Consider the following 19,088-nt stretch of genomic DNA (forward strand, 5'->3'; position numbering starts at 1 on the left):
TATATCACAGCTCCCCTGTGCTCCCGGTATATTATATACTATATGTTATTATTATATACACTGTAAAGAGATCACTCACGTGTGATTATTTATATCACAGCTCCCCTGTGCTCCGGTATATTATATACTATATGTTATTATTATATACACTGTATTACTCACTCCCTTGTAATATATCACAGCTCCCCTGTGCTCCCGGTATATTATATACTATATGTTATTATTATATACACTGTATTACTCTCTCCCTGTACATATATCACAGCTCCCCCTGTGCTCCCGGTATATTATATACTATATGTTAATTATTATATACACTGTATTACTCCTCCCATGTACATATATCACAGCTCCCCCTGTGCTCCCGGTATATTATATACTATATGTTATTATTATATACACTGTATTACTCTCCTCCCCTGTACATATATCACAGCTCCCCCTGTGCTCCCGGTATATTATATACTATATGTTATTATTATATACACTGTATTACTCCTCCCTGTACATATATCACAGCTCCCCCTGTGCTCCCGGTATATTATATACTATATGTTATTATTATATACACTGTATTACTCCCATCCCCTGTACATATATCACAGCTCCCCCTGTGCTCCCGGTATATTATATACTATATGTTATTATTATATACACTGTATTACTCCTCCCCTGTACATATATCACAGCTCCTCCTGTGCTCCCGGTATATTATATACTATATGTTATTATTATATACACTGTATTACTCCTCCCCTGTACATATATCACAGCTCCCCCTGTGCTCCCCGTATATTATATACTATATGTTATTATTATATACACTGTATTACTCTCCTCCCCTGTACATATATCACAGCTCTCCTGTGCTCCCGGTATATTATATACTATATGTTATTATTATATACACTGTATTACTCCTCCCCTGTACATATATCACAGCTCCCCCTGTGCTCCCGGTATATTATATACTATATGTTATTATTATATACACTGTATTACTCCTCCCCCTGTACATATATCACAGCTCCCCCCTGTGCTCCCGGTATATTATATACTATATGTTATTATTATATACACTGTATTACTCCTCCCCTGTACATATATCACAGCTCTCCCTGTGCTCCGGTATATTATATACTATATGTTATTATTATATACACTGTATTACTCCTCCCCTGTACATATATCACAGCTCCCCCTGTGCTCCCGGTATATTATATACTATATGTTATTATTATATACACTGTATTACTCCTCCTCCCTGTACATATATCACAGCTCCCCCTGTGCTCCCGGTATATTATATACTATATGTTATTATTATATACACTGTATTACTCCTCCTCCCCTGTACATATATCACAGCTCCCCCTGTGCTCCCGGTATATTATATACTATATGTTATTATTATATACACTGTATTACTCCCTCCCCTGTACATATATCACAGCTCCCCCTGTGCTCCCGGTATATTATATACTATATGTTATTATTATATACACTGTATTACTCTCCTCCCCTGTACATATATCACAGCTCTCCCCTGTGCTCCCGGTATATTATATACTATATGTTATTATTATATACACTGTATTACCTCCTCCCCTGTACATATATCACAGCTCTCCCTGTGCTCCCGGTATATTATATACTATATGTTATTATTATATACACTGTATTACTCCTCCCTGTACATATATCACAGCTCTCCCCTGTGCTCCCGGTATATTATATACTATATGTTATTATTATATACACTGTATTACTCTCCCCTGTACATATATCACAGCTCCCCCTGTGCTCCCGGTATATTATATACTATATGTTATTATTATATACACTGTATTACTCCTCCCCTGTACATATATCACAGCTCCCCCTGTGCTCCCGGTATATTATATACTATATGTTATTATTATATACACTGTATTACTCCCATCCCCTGTACATATATCACAGCTCCCCCTGTGCTCCCGGTATATTATATACTATATGTTATTATTATATACACTGTATTACTCTCCTCCCCTGTACATATATCACAGCTCCCCCTGTGCTCCCGGTATATTATATACTATATGTTATTATTATATACACTGTATTACTCCTCCCCTGTACATATATCACAGCTCCCCCTGTGCTCCCGGTATATTATATACTATATGTTATTATTATATACACTGTATTACTCCCATCCCCTGTACATATATCACAGCTCCCCCTGTGCTCCCGGTATATTATATACTATATGTTATTATTATATACACTGTATTACTCCTCCCCTGTACATATATCACAGCTCCCCTGTGCTCCCGGTATATTATATACTATATGTTATTATTATATACACTGTATTACTCTCCATCCCCTGTACATATATCACAGCTCTCCCTGTGCTCCCGGTATATTATATACTATATGCTATTATTATATACACTGTATTACTCCTCCCCTGTACATATATCACAGCTCCCCCTGTGCTCCCGGTATATTATATACTATATGTTATTATTATATACACTGTATTAGTCCTCCCCTGTACATATATCACAGCTCCCCCTGTGCTCCCGGTATATTATATACTATATGTTATTATTATATACACTGTATTACTCCTCCCCTGTACATATATCACAGCTCTCCCTGTGCTCCCGGTATATTATATACTATATGCTATTATTATATACACTGTATTACTCCTCCCCTGTACATATATCACAGCTCCCCTGTGCTCCCGGTATATTATATACTATATGTTATTATTATATACACTGTATTACTCCTCCCCTGTACATATATCACAGCTCCCCTGTGCTCCCGGTATATTATATACTATATGCTATTATTATATACACTGTATTACTCCTCCCCTGTACATATATCACAGCTCCCCCTGTGCTCCCGGTATATTATATACTATATGTTATTATTATATACACTGTATTACTCCTCCCCTGTACATATATCACAGCTCCTCCCTGTGCTCCCGGTATATTATATACTATATGTTATTATTATATACACTGTATTACTCCTCCCCTGTACATATATCACAGCTCCCCCTGTGCTCCCGGTATATTATATACTATATGTTATTATTATATACACTGTATTACTCCTCCCCTGTACATATATCACAGCTCCCCCTGTGCTCCCGGTATATTATATACTATATGCTATTATTATATACACTGTATTACTCCTCCCCTGTACATATATCACAGCTCCCCCTGTGCTCCCGGTATATTATATACTATATGTTATTATTATATACACTGTATTACTCCTCCCCTGTACATATATCACAGCTCCCCCTGTGCTCCCGGTATATTATATACTATATGTTATTATTATATACACTGTATTACTCCTCCCCTGTACATATATCACAGCTCTCCCTGTGCTCCCGGTATATTATATACTATATGTTATTATTATATACACTGTATTACTCCTCCCCTGTACATATATCACAGCTCCCCTGTGCTCCCGGTATATTATATACTATATGTTATTATTATATACACTGTATTACTCCTCCCCTGTACATATATCACAGCTCCTCCTGTGCTCCCGGTATATTATATAATATATGTTATTATTATATACACTGTATTACTCTCCTCCCCTGTACATATATCACAGCTCTCCCTGTGCTCCCGGTATATTATATACTATATGTATATTATATACACTGTATTACTCCTCCCCTGTACATATATCACAGCTCTCCCTGTGCTCCCGGTATATTATATACTATATGTTATTATTATATACACTGTATTACTCTCCTCCCCTGTACATATATCACAGCTCTCCCTGTGCTCCCGGTATATTATATACTATATGTTATTATTATATACACTGTATTACTCCTCCCTGTACATATATCACAGCTCTCCCTGTGCTCCCGGTATATTATATCTATATGTTATTATTATATACACTGTATTACTCTCCTCCCTGTACATATATCACAGCTCTCCTGTGCTCCCGGTATATTATATACTATATGTTATTATTATATACACTGTATTACTCCTCCCCTGTACATATATCACAGCTCCCCTGTGCTCCCGGTATATTATATACTATATGTTATTATTATATACACTGTATTACTCTCCTCCCCTGTACATATATCACAGCTCTCCCTGTGCTCCCGTATATTATATACTATATGTTATTATTATATACACTGTATTTACTCCTCCCTGTACATATATCACAGCTCCCCCTGTGCTCCCGGTATATTATATACTATATGTTATTATTATATACACTGTATTACTCCTCCCCTGTACATATATCACAGCTCTCCCTGTGCTCCCGGTATATTATATACTATATGTTATTATTATATACACTGTATTACTCCTCCCCTGTACATATATCACAGCTCCCCCTGTGCTCCCGGTATATTATATACTATATGTTATTATTATATACACTGTATTACTCCTCCCCTGTACATATATCACAGCTCCCCTGTGCTCCCGGTATATTATATACTATATGTTATTATTATATACACTGTATTACTCCTCCCCCTGTACATATATCACAGCTCTCCCTGTGCTCCCGGTATATTATATACTATATGTTATTATTATATACACTGTATTACTCCTCCCCTGTACATATATCACAGCTCCTCCTGTGCTCCCGGTATATTATATACTATATGTTATTATTATATACACTGTATTACTCTCCTCCCCTGTACATATATCACAGCTCCCCCTGTGCTCCCGGTATATTATATACTATATGTTATTATTATATACACTGTATTACTCTCCTCCCCTGTACATATATCACAGCTCTCCCTGTGCTCCCGGTATATTATATACTATATGTTATTATTATATACACTGTATTACTCCTCCCCTGTACATATATCACAGCTCCCCCTGTGCTCCCGGTATATTATATACTATATGTTATTATTATATACACTGTATTACTCTCCTCCCCTGTACATATATCACAGCTCTCCCTGTGCTCCCGGTATATTATATACTATATGTTATTATTATATACACTGTATTACTCCTCCCCTGTACATATATCACAGCTCCCCCTGTGCTCCCGGTATATTATATACTATATGTTATTATTATACACTGTATTACTCTCCTCCCCTGTACATATATCACAGCTCCCCCTGTGCTCCCGGTATATTAGTATACTATATGTTATTATTATATACACTGTATTACTCCTCCCCTGTACATATATCACAGCTCTCCTGTGCTCCCGGTATATTATATACTATATGCTATTATTATATACACTGTATTACTCCTCCCCTGTACATATATCACAGCCACCCCTGTGCTCCCGGTATATTATATACTATATGTTATTATTATATACACTGTATTACTCCTCCCCTGTACATATATCACAGCTCCCCTGTGCTCCCGGTATATTATATACTATATGTTATTATTATATACACTGTATTACTCCTCCCCTGTACATATATCACAGCCCCCCTGTGCTCCCGGTATATTATATACTATATGTTATTATTATATACACTGTATTACTCCTCCCCTGTACATATATCACAGCTCCCCCTGTGTTCCCGGTATATTATATACTATATGTTATTATTATATACACTGTATTACTCCTCCCCTGTACATATATCACAGCTCCCCCTGTGCTCCCGGTATATTATATACTATATGTTATTATTATATACACTGTATTACTCCTCCCCTGTACATATATCACAGCTCCCCCTGTGCTCCCGGTATATTATATACTATATGTTATTATTATATACACTGTATTACTCCTCCCCTGTACATATATCACAGCCCCCCTGTGCTCCCGGTATATTATATACTATATGTTATTATTATATACACTGTATTACTCCTCCCCTGTACATAATATCACAGCTCCCCCTGTGCTCCCGGTATATTATATACTATATGTTATTATTATATACACTGTATTACTCTCCTCCCCTGTACATATATCACAGCTCTCCCTGTGCTCCCGGTATATTATATACTATATGTTATTATTATATACACTGTATTACTCCTCCCCTGTACATATATCACAGCTCCCCCTGTGCTCCCGGTATATTATATACTATATGTTATTATTATATACACTGTATTACTCCTCCCCTGTACATATATCACAGCCCCCCCTGTGCTCCCGGTATATTATATACTATATGTTATTATTATATACACTGTATTACTCTCCTCCCTGTACATATATCACAGCTCTCCCTGTGCTCCCGGTATATTATATACTATATGTTATTATTATATACACTGTATTACTCCTCCCCTGTACATATATCACAGCTCCCCCTGTGCTCCCGGTATATTATATACTATATGTTATTATTATATACACTGTATTACTCTCCTCCCCTGTACATATATCACAGCTCTCCCTGTGCTCCCGGTATATTATATACTATATGTTATTATTATATACACTGTATTACTCCTCCCCTGTACATATATCACAGCTCCCCTGTGCTCCCGGTATATATATACTATATGTTATTATTATATACACTGTATTACTCCTCCCCTGTACATATATCACAGCCCCCCCTGTGCTCCCAGTATATTATATACTATATGTTATTATTATATACACTGTATTACTCCTCCCTGTACATATATCACAGCCACCCCTGTGCTCCCGGTATATTATATACTATATGTTATTATTATATACACTGTATTACTCCTCCCCTGTACATATATCACAGCCCCCCTGTGCTCCCGGTATATTATATACTATATGTTATTATTATATACACTGTATTACTCCTCCCCTGTACATATATCACAGCTCTCCCTGTGCTCCCGGTATATTATATACTATATGTTATTATTATATACACTGTATTACTCCTCCCCTGTACATATATCACAGCTCCCCCTGTGCTCCCGGTATATTATATACTATATGTTATTATTATATACACTGTATTACTCTCCTCCCCTGTACATATATCACAGCTCCCCCTGTGCTCCCGGTATATTATATACTATATGCTATTATTATATACACTGTATTACTCCTCCCCTGTACATATATCACAGCTCCCCTGTGCTCCCGGTATATTATATACTATATGTTATTATTATATACACTGTATTACTCCTCCCCTGTACATATATCACAGCTCCCCCTGTGCTCCCGGTATATTATATACTATATGCTATTATTATATACACTGTATTACTCTCCTCCCCTGTACATATATCACAGCTCCCCCTGTGCTCCCGGTATATTATATACTATATGTTATTATTATATACACTGTATTACTCTCCTCCCCTGTACATATATCACAGCTCCCCCTGTGCTCCCGGTATATTATATACTATATGCTATTATTATATACACTGTATTACTCCCATCCCCTGTACATATATCACAGCTCCCCCTGTGCTCCCGGTATATTATATACTATATGTTATTATTATATACACTGTATTACTCCTCCCCTGTACATATATCACAGCTCCCCCTGTGCTCCCGGTATATTATATACTATATGTTATTATTATATACACTGTATTACTCCCTCCCCTGTACATATATCACAGCTCTCCCTGTGCTCCCGGTATATTATATACTATATGTTATTATTATATACACTGTATTACTCCTCCCCTGTACATATATCACAGCTCTCCCTGTGCTCCCGGTATATTATATACTATATGTTATTATTATATACACTGTATTACTCCTCCCCTGTACATATATCACAGCTCTCCCTGTGCTCCCGGTATATTATATACTATATGTTATTATTATATACACTGTATTACTCTCCTCCCCTGTACATATATCACAGCTCCCCCTGTGCTCCCGGTATATTATATACTATATGTTATTATTATATACACTGTATTACTCCTCCCCTGTACATATATCACAGCTCCCCCTGTGCTCCCGGTATATTATATACTATATGTTATTATTATATACACTGTATTACTCCTCCCCTGTACATATATCACAGCTCCCCCTGTGCTCCCGGTATATTATATACTATATGTTATTATTATATACACTGTATTACTCCTCCCCTGTACATATATCACAGCTCCCCCTGTGCTCCCGGTATATTATATACTATATGTTATTATTATATACACTGTATTACTCCATCCCCTGTACATATATCACAGCTCCCCCTGTGCTCCCGGTATATTATATACTATATGCTATTATTATATACACTGTATTACTCTCCTCCCCTGTACATATATCACAGCTCTCCCTGTGCTCCCGGTATATTATATACTATATGTTATTATTATATACACTGTATTACTCTCCTCCCCTGTACATATATCACAGCTCCCCCTGTGCTCCCGGTATATTATATACTATATGTTATTATTATATACACTGTATTACTCTCCTCCCCTGTACATATATCACAGCTCCCCCTGTGCTCCCGGTATATTATATACTATATGTTATTATTATATACACTGTATTACTCTCCTCCCCTGTACATATATCACAGCCCCCCCTGTGCTCCCGGTATATTATATACTATATGTTATTATTATATACACTGTATTACTCCTCCCCTGTACATATATCACAGCTCCCCCTGTGCTCCCGGTATATTATATACTATATGTTATTATTATATACACTGTATTACTCCTCCCCTGTACATATATCACAGCTCCCCCTGTGCTCCCGGTATATTATATACTATATGTTATTATTATATACACTGTATTACTCCTCCCCTGTACATATATCACAGCTCTCCCTGTGCTCCCGGTATATTATATACTATATGCTATTATTATATACACTGTATTACTCCTCCCCTGTACATATATCACAGCTCCCCCTGTGCTCCCGGTATATTATATACTATATGTTATTATTATATACACTGTATTACTCTCCTCCCCTGTACATATATCACAGCTCCCCTGTGCTCCCGGTATATTATATACTATATGCTATTATTATATACACTGTATTACTCCCATCCCCTGTACATATATCACAGCTCCCCTGTGCTCCCGGTATATTATATACTATATGTTATTATTATATACACTGTATTACTCCTCCCCTGTACATATATCACAGCTCCCCCTGTGCTCCCGGTATATTATATACTATATGTTATTATTATATACACTGTATTACTCCTCCCCTGTACATATATCACAGCTCTCCCTGTGCTCCCGGTATATTATATACTATATGTTATTATTATATACACTGTATTACTCCTCCCCTGTACATATATCACAGCTCTCCCTGTGCTCCCGGTATATTATATACTATATGTTATTATTATATACACTGTATTACTCCTCCCCTGTACATATATCACAGCTCCCCCTGTGCTCCCGGTATATTATATACTATATGTTATTATTATATACACTGTATTACTCCCATCCCCTGTACATATATCACAGCTCCCCCTGTGCTCCCGGTATATTATATACTATATGTTATTATTATATACACTGTATTACTCTCCTCCCCTGTACATATATCACAGCTCCCCCTGTGCTCCCGGTATATTATATACTATATGTTATTATTATATACACTGTATTACTCTCCTCCCCTGTACATATATCACAGCTCCTCCTGTGCTCCCGGTATATTATATACTATATGTTATTATTATATACACTGTATTACTCCTCCCCTGTACATATATCACAGCTCCCCCTGTGCTCCCGGTATATTATATACTATATGTTATTATTATATACACTGTATTACTCCCATCCCCTGTACATATATCACAGCTCTCCCTGTGCTCCCGGTATATTATATACTATATGTTATTATTATATACACTGTATTACTCTCCTCCCCTGTACATATATCACAGCCCCCCCTGTGCTCCCGGTATATTATATACTATATGCTATTATTATATACACTGTATTACTCTCCTCCCCTGTACATATATCACAGCTCCTCCTGTGCTCCCGGTATATTATATACTATATGTTATTATTATATACACTGTATTACTCCTCCCCTGTACATATATCACAGCTCCCCCTGTGCTCCCGGTATATTATATACTATATGTTATTATTATATACACTGTATTACTCCCATCCCCTGTACATATATCACAGCTCCCCCTGTGCTCCCGGTATATTATATACTATATGTTATTATTATATACACTGTATTACTCCTCCCCTGTACATTATCACAGCTCCTCCTGTGCTCCCGGTATATTATATACTATATGTTATTATTATATACACTGTATTACTCCTCCCCTGTACATATATCACAGCTCCCCCTGTGCTCCCGGTATATTATATACTATATGTTATTATTATATACACTGTATTACTCCTCCCCTGTACATATATCACAGCTCCCCCTGTGCTCCCGGTATATTATATACTATATGTTATTATTATATACACTGTATTACTCTCCTCCCCTGTACATATATCACAGCTCCCCCTGTGCTCCCGGTATATTATATACTATATGTTATTATTATATACACTGTATTACTCCTCCCCTGTACATATATCACAGCTCCCCCTGTGCTCCCGGTATATTATATACTATATGTTATTATTATATACACTGTATTACTCTCCTCCCCTGTACATATATCACAGCTCCTCCTGTGCTCCCGGTATATTATATACTATATGTTATTATATACACTGTATTACTCCTCCCCTGTACATATATCACAGCTCCCCCTGTGCTCCCGGTATATTATATACTATATGTTATTATTATATACACTGTATTACTCTCCTCCCCTGTACATATATCACAGCCCCCCCTGTGCTCCCGGTATATTATATACTATATGCTATTATTATATACACTGTATTACTCTCCTCCCCTGTACATATATCACAGCTCCTCCTGTGCTCCCGGTATATTATATACTATATGTTATTATTATATACACTGTATTACTCCTCCCCTGTACATATATCACAGCTCCCCCTGTGCTCCCGGTATATTATATACTATATGTTATTATTATATACACTGTATTACTCCCATCCCCTGTACATATATCACAGCTCCCCCTGTGCTCCCGGTATATTATATACTATATGTTATTATTATATACACTGTATTACTCCTCCCCTGTACATATATCACAGCTCCTCCTGTGCTCCCGGTATATTATATACTATATGTTATTATTATATACACTGTATTACTCCTCCCCTGTACATATATCACAGCTCCCCCTGTGCTCCCGGTATATTATATACTATATGTTATTATTATATACACTGTATTACTCCTCCCCTGTACATATATCACAGCTCCCCCTGTGCTCCCGGTATATTATATACTATATGTTATTATTATATACACTGTATTACTCCTCCCCTGTACATATATCACAGCTCCCCCTGTGCTCCCGGTATATTATATACTATATGTTATTATTATATACACTGTATTACTCCTCCCCTGTACATATATCACAGCTCCCCCTGTGCTCCCGGTATATTATATACTATATGTTATTATTATATACACTGTATTACTCTCCTCCCCTGTACATATATCACAGCTCCCCCTGTGCTCCCGGTATATTATATACTATATGTTATTATTATATACACTGTATTACTCCTCCCCTGTACATATATCACAGCTCCCCCTGTGCTCCCGGTATATTATATACTATATGTTATTATTATATACACTGTATTACTCTCCTCCCCTGTACATATATCACAGCTCCTCCTGTGCTCCCGGTATATTATATACTATATGTTATTATTATATACACTGTATTACTCCTCCCCTGTACATATATCACAGCTCCTCCTGTGCTCCCGGTATATTATATACTATATGTTATTATTATATACACTGTATTACTCTCCTCCCCTGTACATATATCACAGCTCCCCCTGTGCTCCCGGTATATTATATACTATATGTTATTATTATATACACTGTATTACTCCTCCCCTGTACATATATCACAGCTCTCCCTGTGCTCCCGGTATATTATATACTATATGTTATTATTATATACACTGTATTACTCCTCCCCTGTACATATATCACAGCTCCCCCTGTGCTCCCGGTATATTATATACTATATGTTATTATTATATACACTGTATTACTCCTCCCCTGTACATATATCACAGCTCCCCCTGTGCTCCCGGTATATTATATACTATATGTTATTATTATATACACTGTATTACTCCTCCCCTGTACATATATCACAGCTCCCCCTGTGCTCCCGGTATATTATATACTATATGTTATTATTATATACACTGTATTACTCCTACCCTGTACATATATCACAGCTCCCCCTGTGCTCCCGGTATATTATATACTATATGTTATTATTATATACACTGTATTACTCTCCTCCCCTGTACATATATCACAGCTCCCCCTGTGCTCCCGGTATATTATATACTATATGTTATTATTATATACACTGTATTACTCTCCTCCCCTGTACATATATCACAGCTCCCCCTGTGCTCCCGGTATATTATATACTATATGTTATTATTATATACACTGTATTACTCCTCCCCTGTACATATATCACAGCTCTCCCTGTGCTCCCGGTATATTATATACTATATGTTATTATTATATACACTGTATTACTCCTCCCCTGTACATATATCACAGCTCCCCCTGTGCTCCCGGTATATTATATACTATATGCTATTATTATATACACTGTATTACTCCTCCCCTGTACATATATCACAGCTCCCCCTGTGCTCCCGGTATATTATATACTATATGCTATTATTATATACACTGTATTACTCCTCCCCTGTACATATATCACAGCTCCCCCTGTGCTCCCGGTATATTATATACTATATGTTATTATTATATACACTGTATTAGTCCTCCCCTGTACATATATCACAGCTCCCCCTGTGCTCCCGGTATATTATATACTATATGTTATTATTATATACACTGTATTACTCCTCCCCTGTACATATATCACAGCCCCCCCTGTGCTCCCGGTATATTATATACTATATGTTATTATTATATACACTGTATTACTCCTCCCCTGTACATATATCACAGCTCTCCCTGTGCTCCCGGTATATTATATACTATATGTTATTATTATATACACTGTATTACTCCCCTCCCCTGTACATATATCACAGCTCTCCCTGTGCTCCCGGTATATTATATACTATATGCTATTATTATATACACTGTATTACTCCTCCCCTGTACATATATCACAGCTCCCCCTGTGCTCCCGGTATATTATATACTATATGTTATTATTATATACACTGTATTACTCCTCCCCTGTACATATATCACAGCTCCCCCTGTGCTCCCGGTATATTATATACTATATGTTATTATTATATACACTGTATTACTCTCCTCCCCTGTACATATATCACAGCTCCCCCTGTGCTCCCGGTATATTATATACTATATGTTATTATTATATACACTGTATTACTCCTCCCCTGTACATATATCACAGCTCTCCCTGTGCTCCCGGTATATTATATACTATATGTTATTATTATATACACTGTATTACTCCTCCCCTGTACATATATCACAGCTCCCCCTGTGCTCCCGGTATATTATATACTATATGTTATTATTATATACACTGTATTACTCCTCCCCTGTACATATATCACAGCTCCCCCTGTGCTCCCGGTATATTATATACTATATGTTATTATTATATACACTGTATTACTCTCATCCCCTGTACATATATCACAGCTCTCCCTGTGCTCCCGGTATATTATATACTATATGCTATTATTATATACACTGTATTACTCCTCCCCTGTACATATATCACAGCTCCCCCTGTGCTCCCGGTATATTATATACTATATGTTATTATTATATACACTGTATTACTCCTCCCCTGTACATATATCACAGCTCTCCCTGTGCTCCCGGTATATTATATACTATATGTTATTATTATATACACTGTATTACTCCTCCCCTGTACATATATCACAGCTCTCCCTGTGCTCCCGGTATATTATATACTATATGTTATTATTATATACACTGTATTACTCTCCTCCCCTGTACATATATCACAGCTCCCCCTGTGCTCCCGGTATATTATATACTATATGCTATTATTATATACACTGTATTACTCTCGGCCTGTGTAGATGTCTGGCAGCTCTTCGCTTGTATATTATCTGTGATGACATCTCCATAAATTGTGTTTTATCCTCTTTTTGCCTCCATCAGATCAGGTCTGCAGATCGTCGCGGCCCGGCTACTGCTGCAGAGATATTTTCTACATCTGCTGGGGTAATAGACAGATGAGGTTTTCTCCTGGCGGGTGCTGACACGCTGCGATACTCCAGATCCCTCGCACATACGGTTAGTATTATGCTTTGTGAGCGCACAACAGGTGGGTCACATAAAGGGTCACAGAAGTTTTGTTGGCGAGGCCAGACACACGGTTCTCATTATCCTTCATAAAAACAGAAGCAGTTAATAAAAATCTATCATTGCGCTGCGGCTCTGCTGCGGCGTGTCCGACATGCGCTCGCACTAAGTTTGTCGAATCAAATAACAATCCCGTGTATGTACGAGTCCGGGGCCTGTCTGCTCCACATAAAGGCCTCTATGTAGGCAGCAGGCAGACTGCCGGGTGTGGGGATTTTTTTTACTTTTGGAGGGGTGTTAAAATCTGCAGCTGAAGACTTGTGCAATTGACATCAGCATCTCTTACTTGGGTTTGGGGTGAGAGAATGATGTGACGGGTTTTGTCAAGCAATATGAGGTGTCAATTGATACATATGTGGTGTAATTACACTCAAGATTCTTCTCATTCTCTTCATTACAATGTAATAACACAATGTAACGTCTCAGGGTGGCACATGCGCACAGCCACTACTACTACTACTGCTCCCGGAACATACTGCAGCACCCTGACCCCCCCCCTGGCCCAAGAGGGGGGACACCACCGCACATAACACCTCCCCTGCAGCACCCTGACCCCCCGGCCAAGAGGGGGGACACCACCGCATATAACACCTCCCCTGCAGCACCCAACCCCCGGCCCAAGAGGGGGACACCACCGCACATAACACCTCCCCTGCAGCACCCCAACCCCCCGCTGGCCCAAGAGGGGGACACCACCGCACATAACACCTCCCCTGCAGCACCCCAACCCCCCGGCCCAAGAGGGGGGACTCTCCGCACATAACACCTCCCCTGCAGCACCCCAACCCCCCGGCCCAAGAGGGGGGACACCACCGCACATAACACCTCCCCTGCAGCACCCCAACCCCCCGGCCAAGAGGGGGGACACCACCGCATATAACACCTCCCCTGCAGCACCCCAACCCCCCGGCCCAAGAGGGGGGACTCTCCGCACATAACACCTCCCCTGCAGCACCCCAACCCCCCGGCCCAAGAGGGGGGACACCACCGCACATAACACCTCCCCTGCAGCACCCCAACCCCCCGGCCCAAGAGGGGGGACACCACCGCACATAACACCTCCCCTGCAGCACCCCAACCCCCCGGCCAAGAGGGGGGACACCACCGCACATAACACCTCCCCTGCAGCACCCCAACCCCCCGGCCCAAGAGGGGGGACACCACCGCACATAACACCTCCCCTGCAGCACCCCAACCCCCTGGCCCAAGAGGGGGGACACCACCGCACATAACACCTCCCCTGCAGCACCCCAACCCCCCGCCCCAAGAGGGGGGACACCACCGAACACAACACCTCCCCTGCAGCACCCCAACCCCCCAGCCCAAGAGGGGGGACACCACCGCACATAACACCTCCCCTGCAGCACCCCAACCCCCTGGCCCAAGAGGGGGGACACCACTGCATATAACACCTCCCCTGCAGCACCCGAACCCCCCAGCCCAAGAGGGGGGACACCACCGCATATAACACCTCCCCTGCAGCACCCCAACCCCCCGGCCAAGAGGGGGGACACCACCGCATATAACACCTCCCCTGCAGCACCCCAACCCCCTGGCCCAAGAGGGGGGACACCACCGCACATAACACCTCCCCTGCAGCACCCCAACCCCCCGGCCCAAGAGGGGGGACACCACCACACATAACACCTCCCCTGCAGCACCCGAACCCCCCAGCCCAAGAGGGGGGACACCACCACACATAACACCTCCCCTGCAGCACCCGAACCCCCCAGCCCAAGAGGGGGGACACCACCGCACATAACACCTCCCCTGCAGCACCCCAACCCCCCGGCCCAAGAGGGGGGACACCACCGAACACAACACCTCCCCTGCAGCACCCCAACCCCCCGGCCAAGAGGTGGGACACACCACCGCATATAACACCTCCCCTGCAGCACCCCAACCCCCGGCCAAGAGGGGGGACACCACCGCATATAACACCTCCCCTGCAGCACCCCAACCCCCCGGCCAAGAGGGGGGACACCACCGCACATAACACTTCCCCTGCAGCACCCCAACCCCCCGGCCAAGAGGGGGGACACCACCGCACATAACACCTCCCCTGCAGCACCCCAACCCCCCGGCCAAGAGGGGGGACACCACCGCACATAACACCTCCCCTGCAGCACCCCAACCCCCCGGCCCAAGAGGGGGGACACCACCGCATATAACACCTCCCCTGCAGCACCCCAACCCCCCGGCCAAGAGGGGGGACACCACCGCACATAACACCTCCCCTGCAGCACCCCAACCCACCCGGCCCAAGAGGGGGGACACCACCACACATAACACCTCCCCTGCAGCACCCCAACCCCCCGGCCCAAGAGGGGGGACACCACCACATATAACACCTCCCCTGCAGCACCCCAACCCCCCGGCCCAAGAGGGGGGACACCACCGAACAAACACCTCCCCTGCAGCACCCCAACCCCCCGGCCCAAGAGGGGGGACACCACCGCACATAACACCTCCCCTGCAGCACCCCAACCCCCCGGCCCAAGAGGGGGGACACCACCACACATAACACCTCCCCTGCAGCACCGCAACCCCCTGGCCCAAGAGGGGGGACACCACCGCACATAACATCTCCCCTGCTGCACCCCAACCCCCCGGCCAAGAGGGGGGACACCACCGCACATAACACCTCCCCTGCAGCACCCCAACCCACCCGGCCCAAGAGGGGGGACACCACAATGTAATTACAATGTAATAACACAATGTAACGTCTCAGGGTGGCACATGCGCACAGCCACTACTACTACTACTGCTCCCGGAACATACTGCAGCACCCTGACCCCCCCCTGGCCCAAGAGGGGGGACACCACCGCACATAACACCTCCCCTGCAGCACCCCAACCCCCTGGCCCAAGAGGGGGGACACCACCGCACATAACACCTCCCCTGCAGCACCCCAACCCCCTGGCCCAAGAGGGGGGACACCACCGCACATAACACCTCCCCTGCAGCACCCCAACCCCCTGGCCCAAGAGGGGGGACACCACCGCATATAACACCTCCCCTGCAGCACCCCAACCCCCCGGCCAAGAGGGGGGACACCACCGCACATAACACCTCCCCTGCAGCACCCCAACCCCCCGGCCCAAGAGGGGGGACACCACCGCATATAACACCTCCCCTGCAGCACCCCAACCCCCCGGCCAAGAGGGGGGACACCACCGCACATAACACCTCCCCTGCAGCACCCCAACCCACCCGGCCCAAGAGGGGGGACTTTCCGCACATAACACCTCTGGACACAGGAAACACTACAAGAACCAAACCAGAGATAGAACCGGCCCAGACAATGCTCCATTCTCCGGACACATTTGTACATTGCTGTCACTTCCCCTTTAAGCAGTGGGTGCGCTCCACCCTGGAACACGAGCCGCCGCAGCAGATAAATGAGATAGGTTTTATTAGCCAAGAAATCTCACACAGGTTAATTGTGCAACCGCGTCCAGGACGGGCAGAAATGCATCTTATCTGAGCTATGTTTAGACTAAAAATTCCTGAGTGCGATGCGTGAAGATGGCGAGCGCCCGGCACCGCTCTCTCTGTACAATTTTGTAAATTGTTGCTTGCGCTGCAGTCGGGGCGGCGGCGGGCGCAGGATGCGGAGTGGCGGCGGCTCTGTCCTCTCTACGGCAGGATAAATTAGTGGCTTAGAAAGGTGACGAGGACTTTAGTGGTAAAACGCCTTCTCTCTGTCCCCGGGAAACGCAACAACGCCAGGAGAAGTGAAAATAGAAAATATGGGGTTTGTCACTGACATTTTCCACGGCATCGGAGAGAAGTTTTATATTCTTTACAAAGGTCATGTCCATCGCCAGAGCCCCCCGCCCCCACCCATGAAGGACACAGAACCCCCGCTTCTATCTGGCTTGTTAATTAGGAAATGAGGCCTCCTCACGGCAGACGGAAAAAACAGCAATACGCCACACATTTTCCCGTGTCGCAATTAATGTTTACAAGAAAACCAATGATTTCAGCCACTTATGTCCTGTCCTGCACGGAATGGAAATCGCGGTGGTGATAGGTGTGATTATAAATCTACTGCGCCCCGAGGCTTCCATGATGTCGTCTGAGCAAGAGCTGACAAATAACACAGTGCAAAGAGAAAACTGAAATAACACCACAGAAAAGAACATTTCTTATTCTTTACAACACAAATTGGATTCCAGAGGAAGACGCGGCTGATGGGAGGGCCGACAGCGGAGGGCAAGCCCGGAGGGCCGACAGCGGAGGGCAAGCCCGGAGGGCCGACAGCGGAGGGCAAGCCCGGAGGGCCGACAGCGGAGGGCAAGCCCGGAGGGCCGACAGCGGAGGGCAAGCCCGGAGGGCCGACAGCGGAGGGCAAGCCCGGAGGGCCGACAGCGGAGGGCAAGCCCGGAGGGCCGACAGCGGAGGGCAAGCCCGGAGGGCCGACAGCGGAGGGCAAGCCCGGAGGGCCGACAGCGGAGGGCAAGCCCGGAGGGCCGACAGCGGAGGGCAAGCCCGGAGGGCCGACAGCGGAGGGCAAGCCCGGAGGGCCGACAGCGGAGGGCAAGCCCGGAGGGCCGACAGCGGAGGGCAAGCCCGGAGGGCCGACAGCGGAGGGCAAG

General features: G+C 43.0%; 1 protein-coding gene and 1 long non-coding RNA gene across 14 annotated transcripts in view; one reads left to right on the forward strand and one right to left on the reverse strand.

Annotated features, from left to right (window-relative positions):
- The window catches only part of SOX6 (SRY-box transcription factor 6), a 522,737-nt gene that overhangs the window by 455,932 nt on the left and 47,717 nt on the right, over positions 1-19,088 (reverse strand). The gene's annotated exons all lie outside the window — the stretch shown is intronic.
- Positions 1-19,088, forward strand: part of LOC140071425 (uncharacterized) — a 106,759-nt gene that overhangs the window by 33,315 nt on the left and 54,356 nt on the right. For all 3 annotated transcript variants that reach the window (XR_011849130.1, XR_011849129.1, XR_011849131.1), the window contains exon 2: positions 14,284-14,418. This is a non-coding gene — a long non-coding RNA (uncharacterized lncRNA). The remainder of the gene's footprint in view (positions 1-14,283; positions 14,419-19,088) is intronic.

Source organism: Engystomops pustulosus, chromosome 7 (assembly GCF_040894005.1).
Source record: "Engystomops pustulosus chromosome 7, aEngPut4.maternal, whole genome shotgun sequence".
NCBI lineage: Eukaryota > Metazoa > Chordata > Amphibia > Anura > Leptodactylidae > Engystomops > Engystomops pustulosus.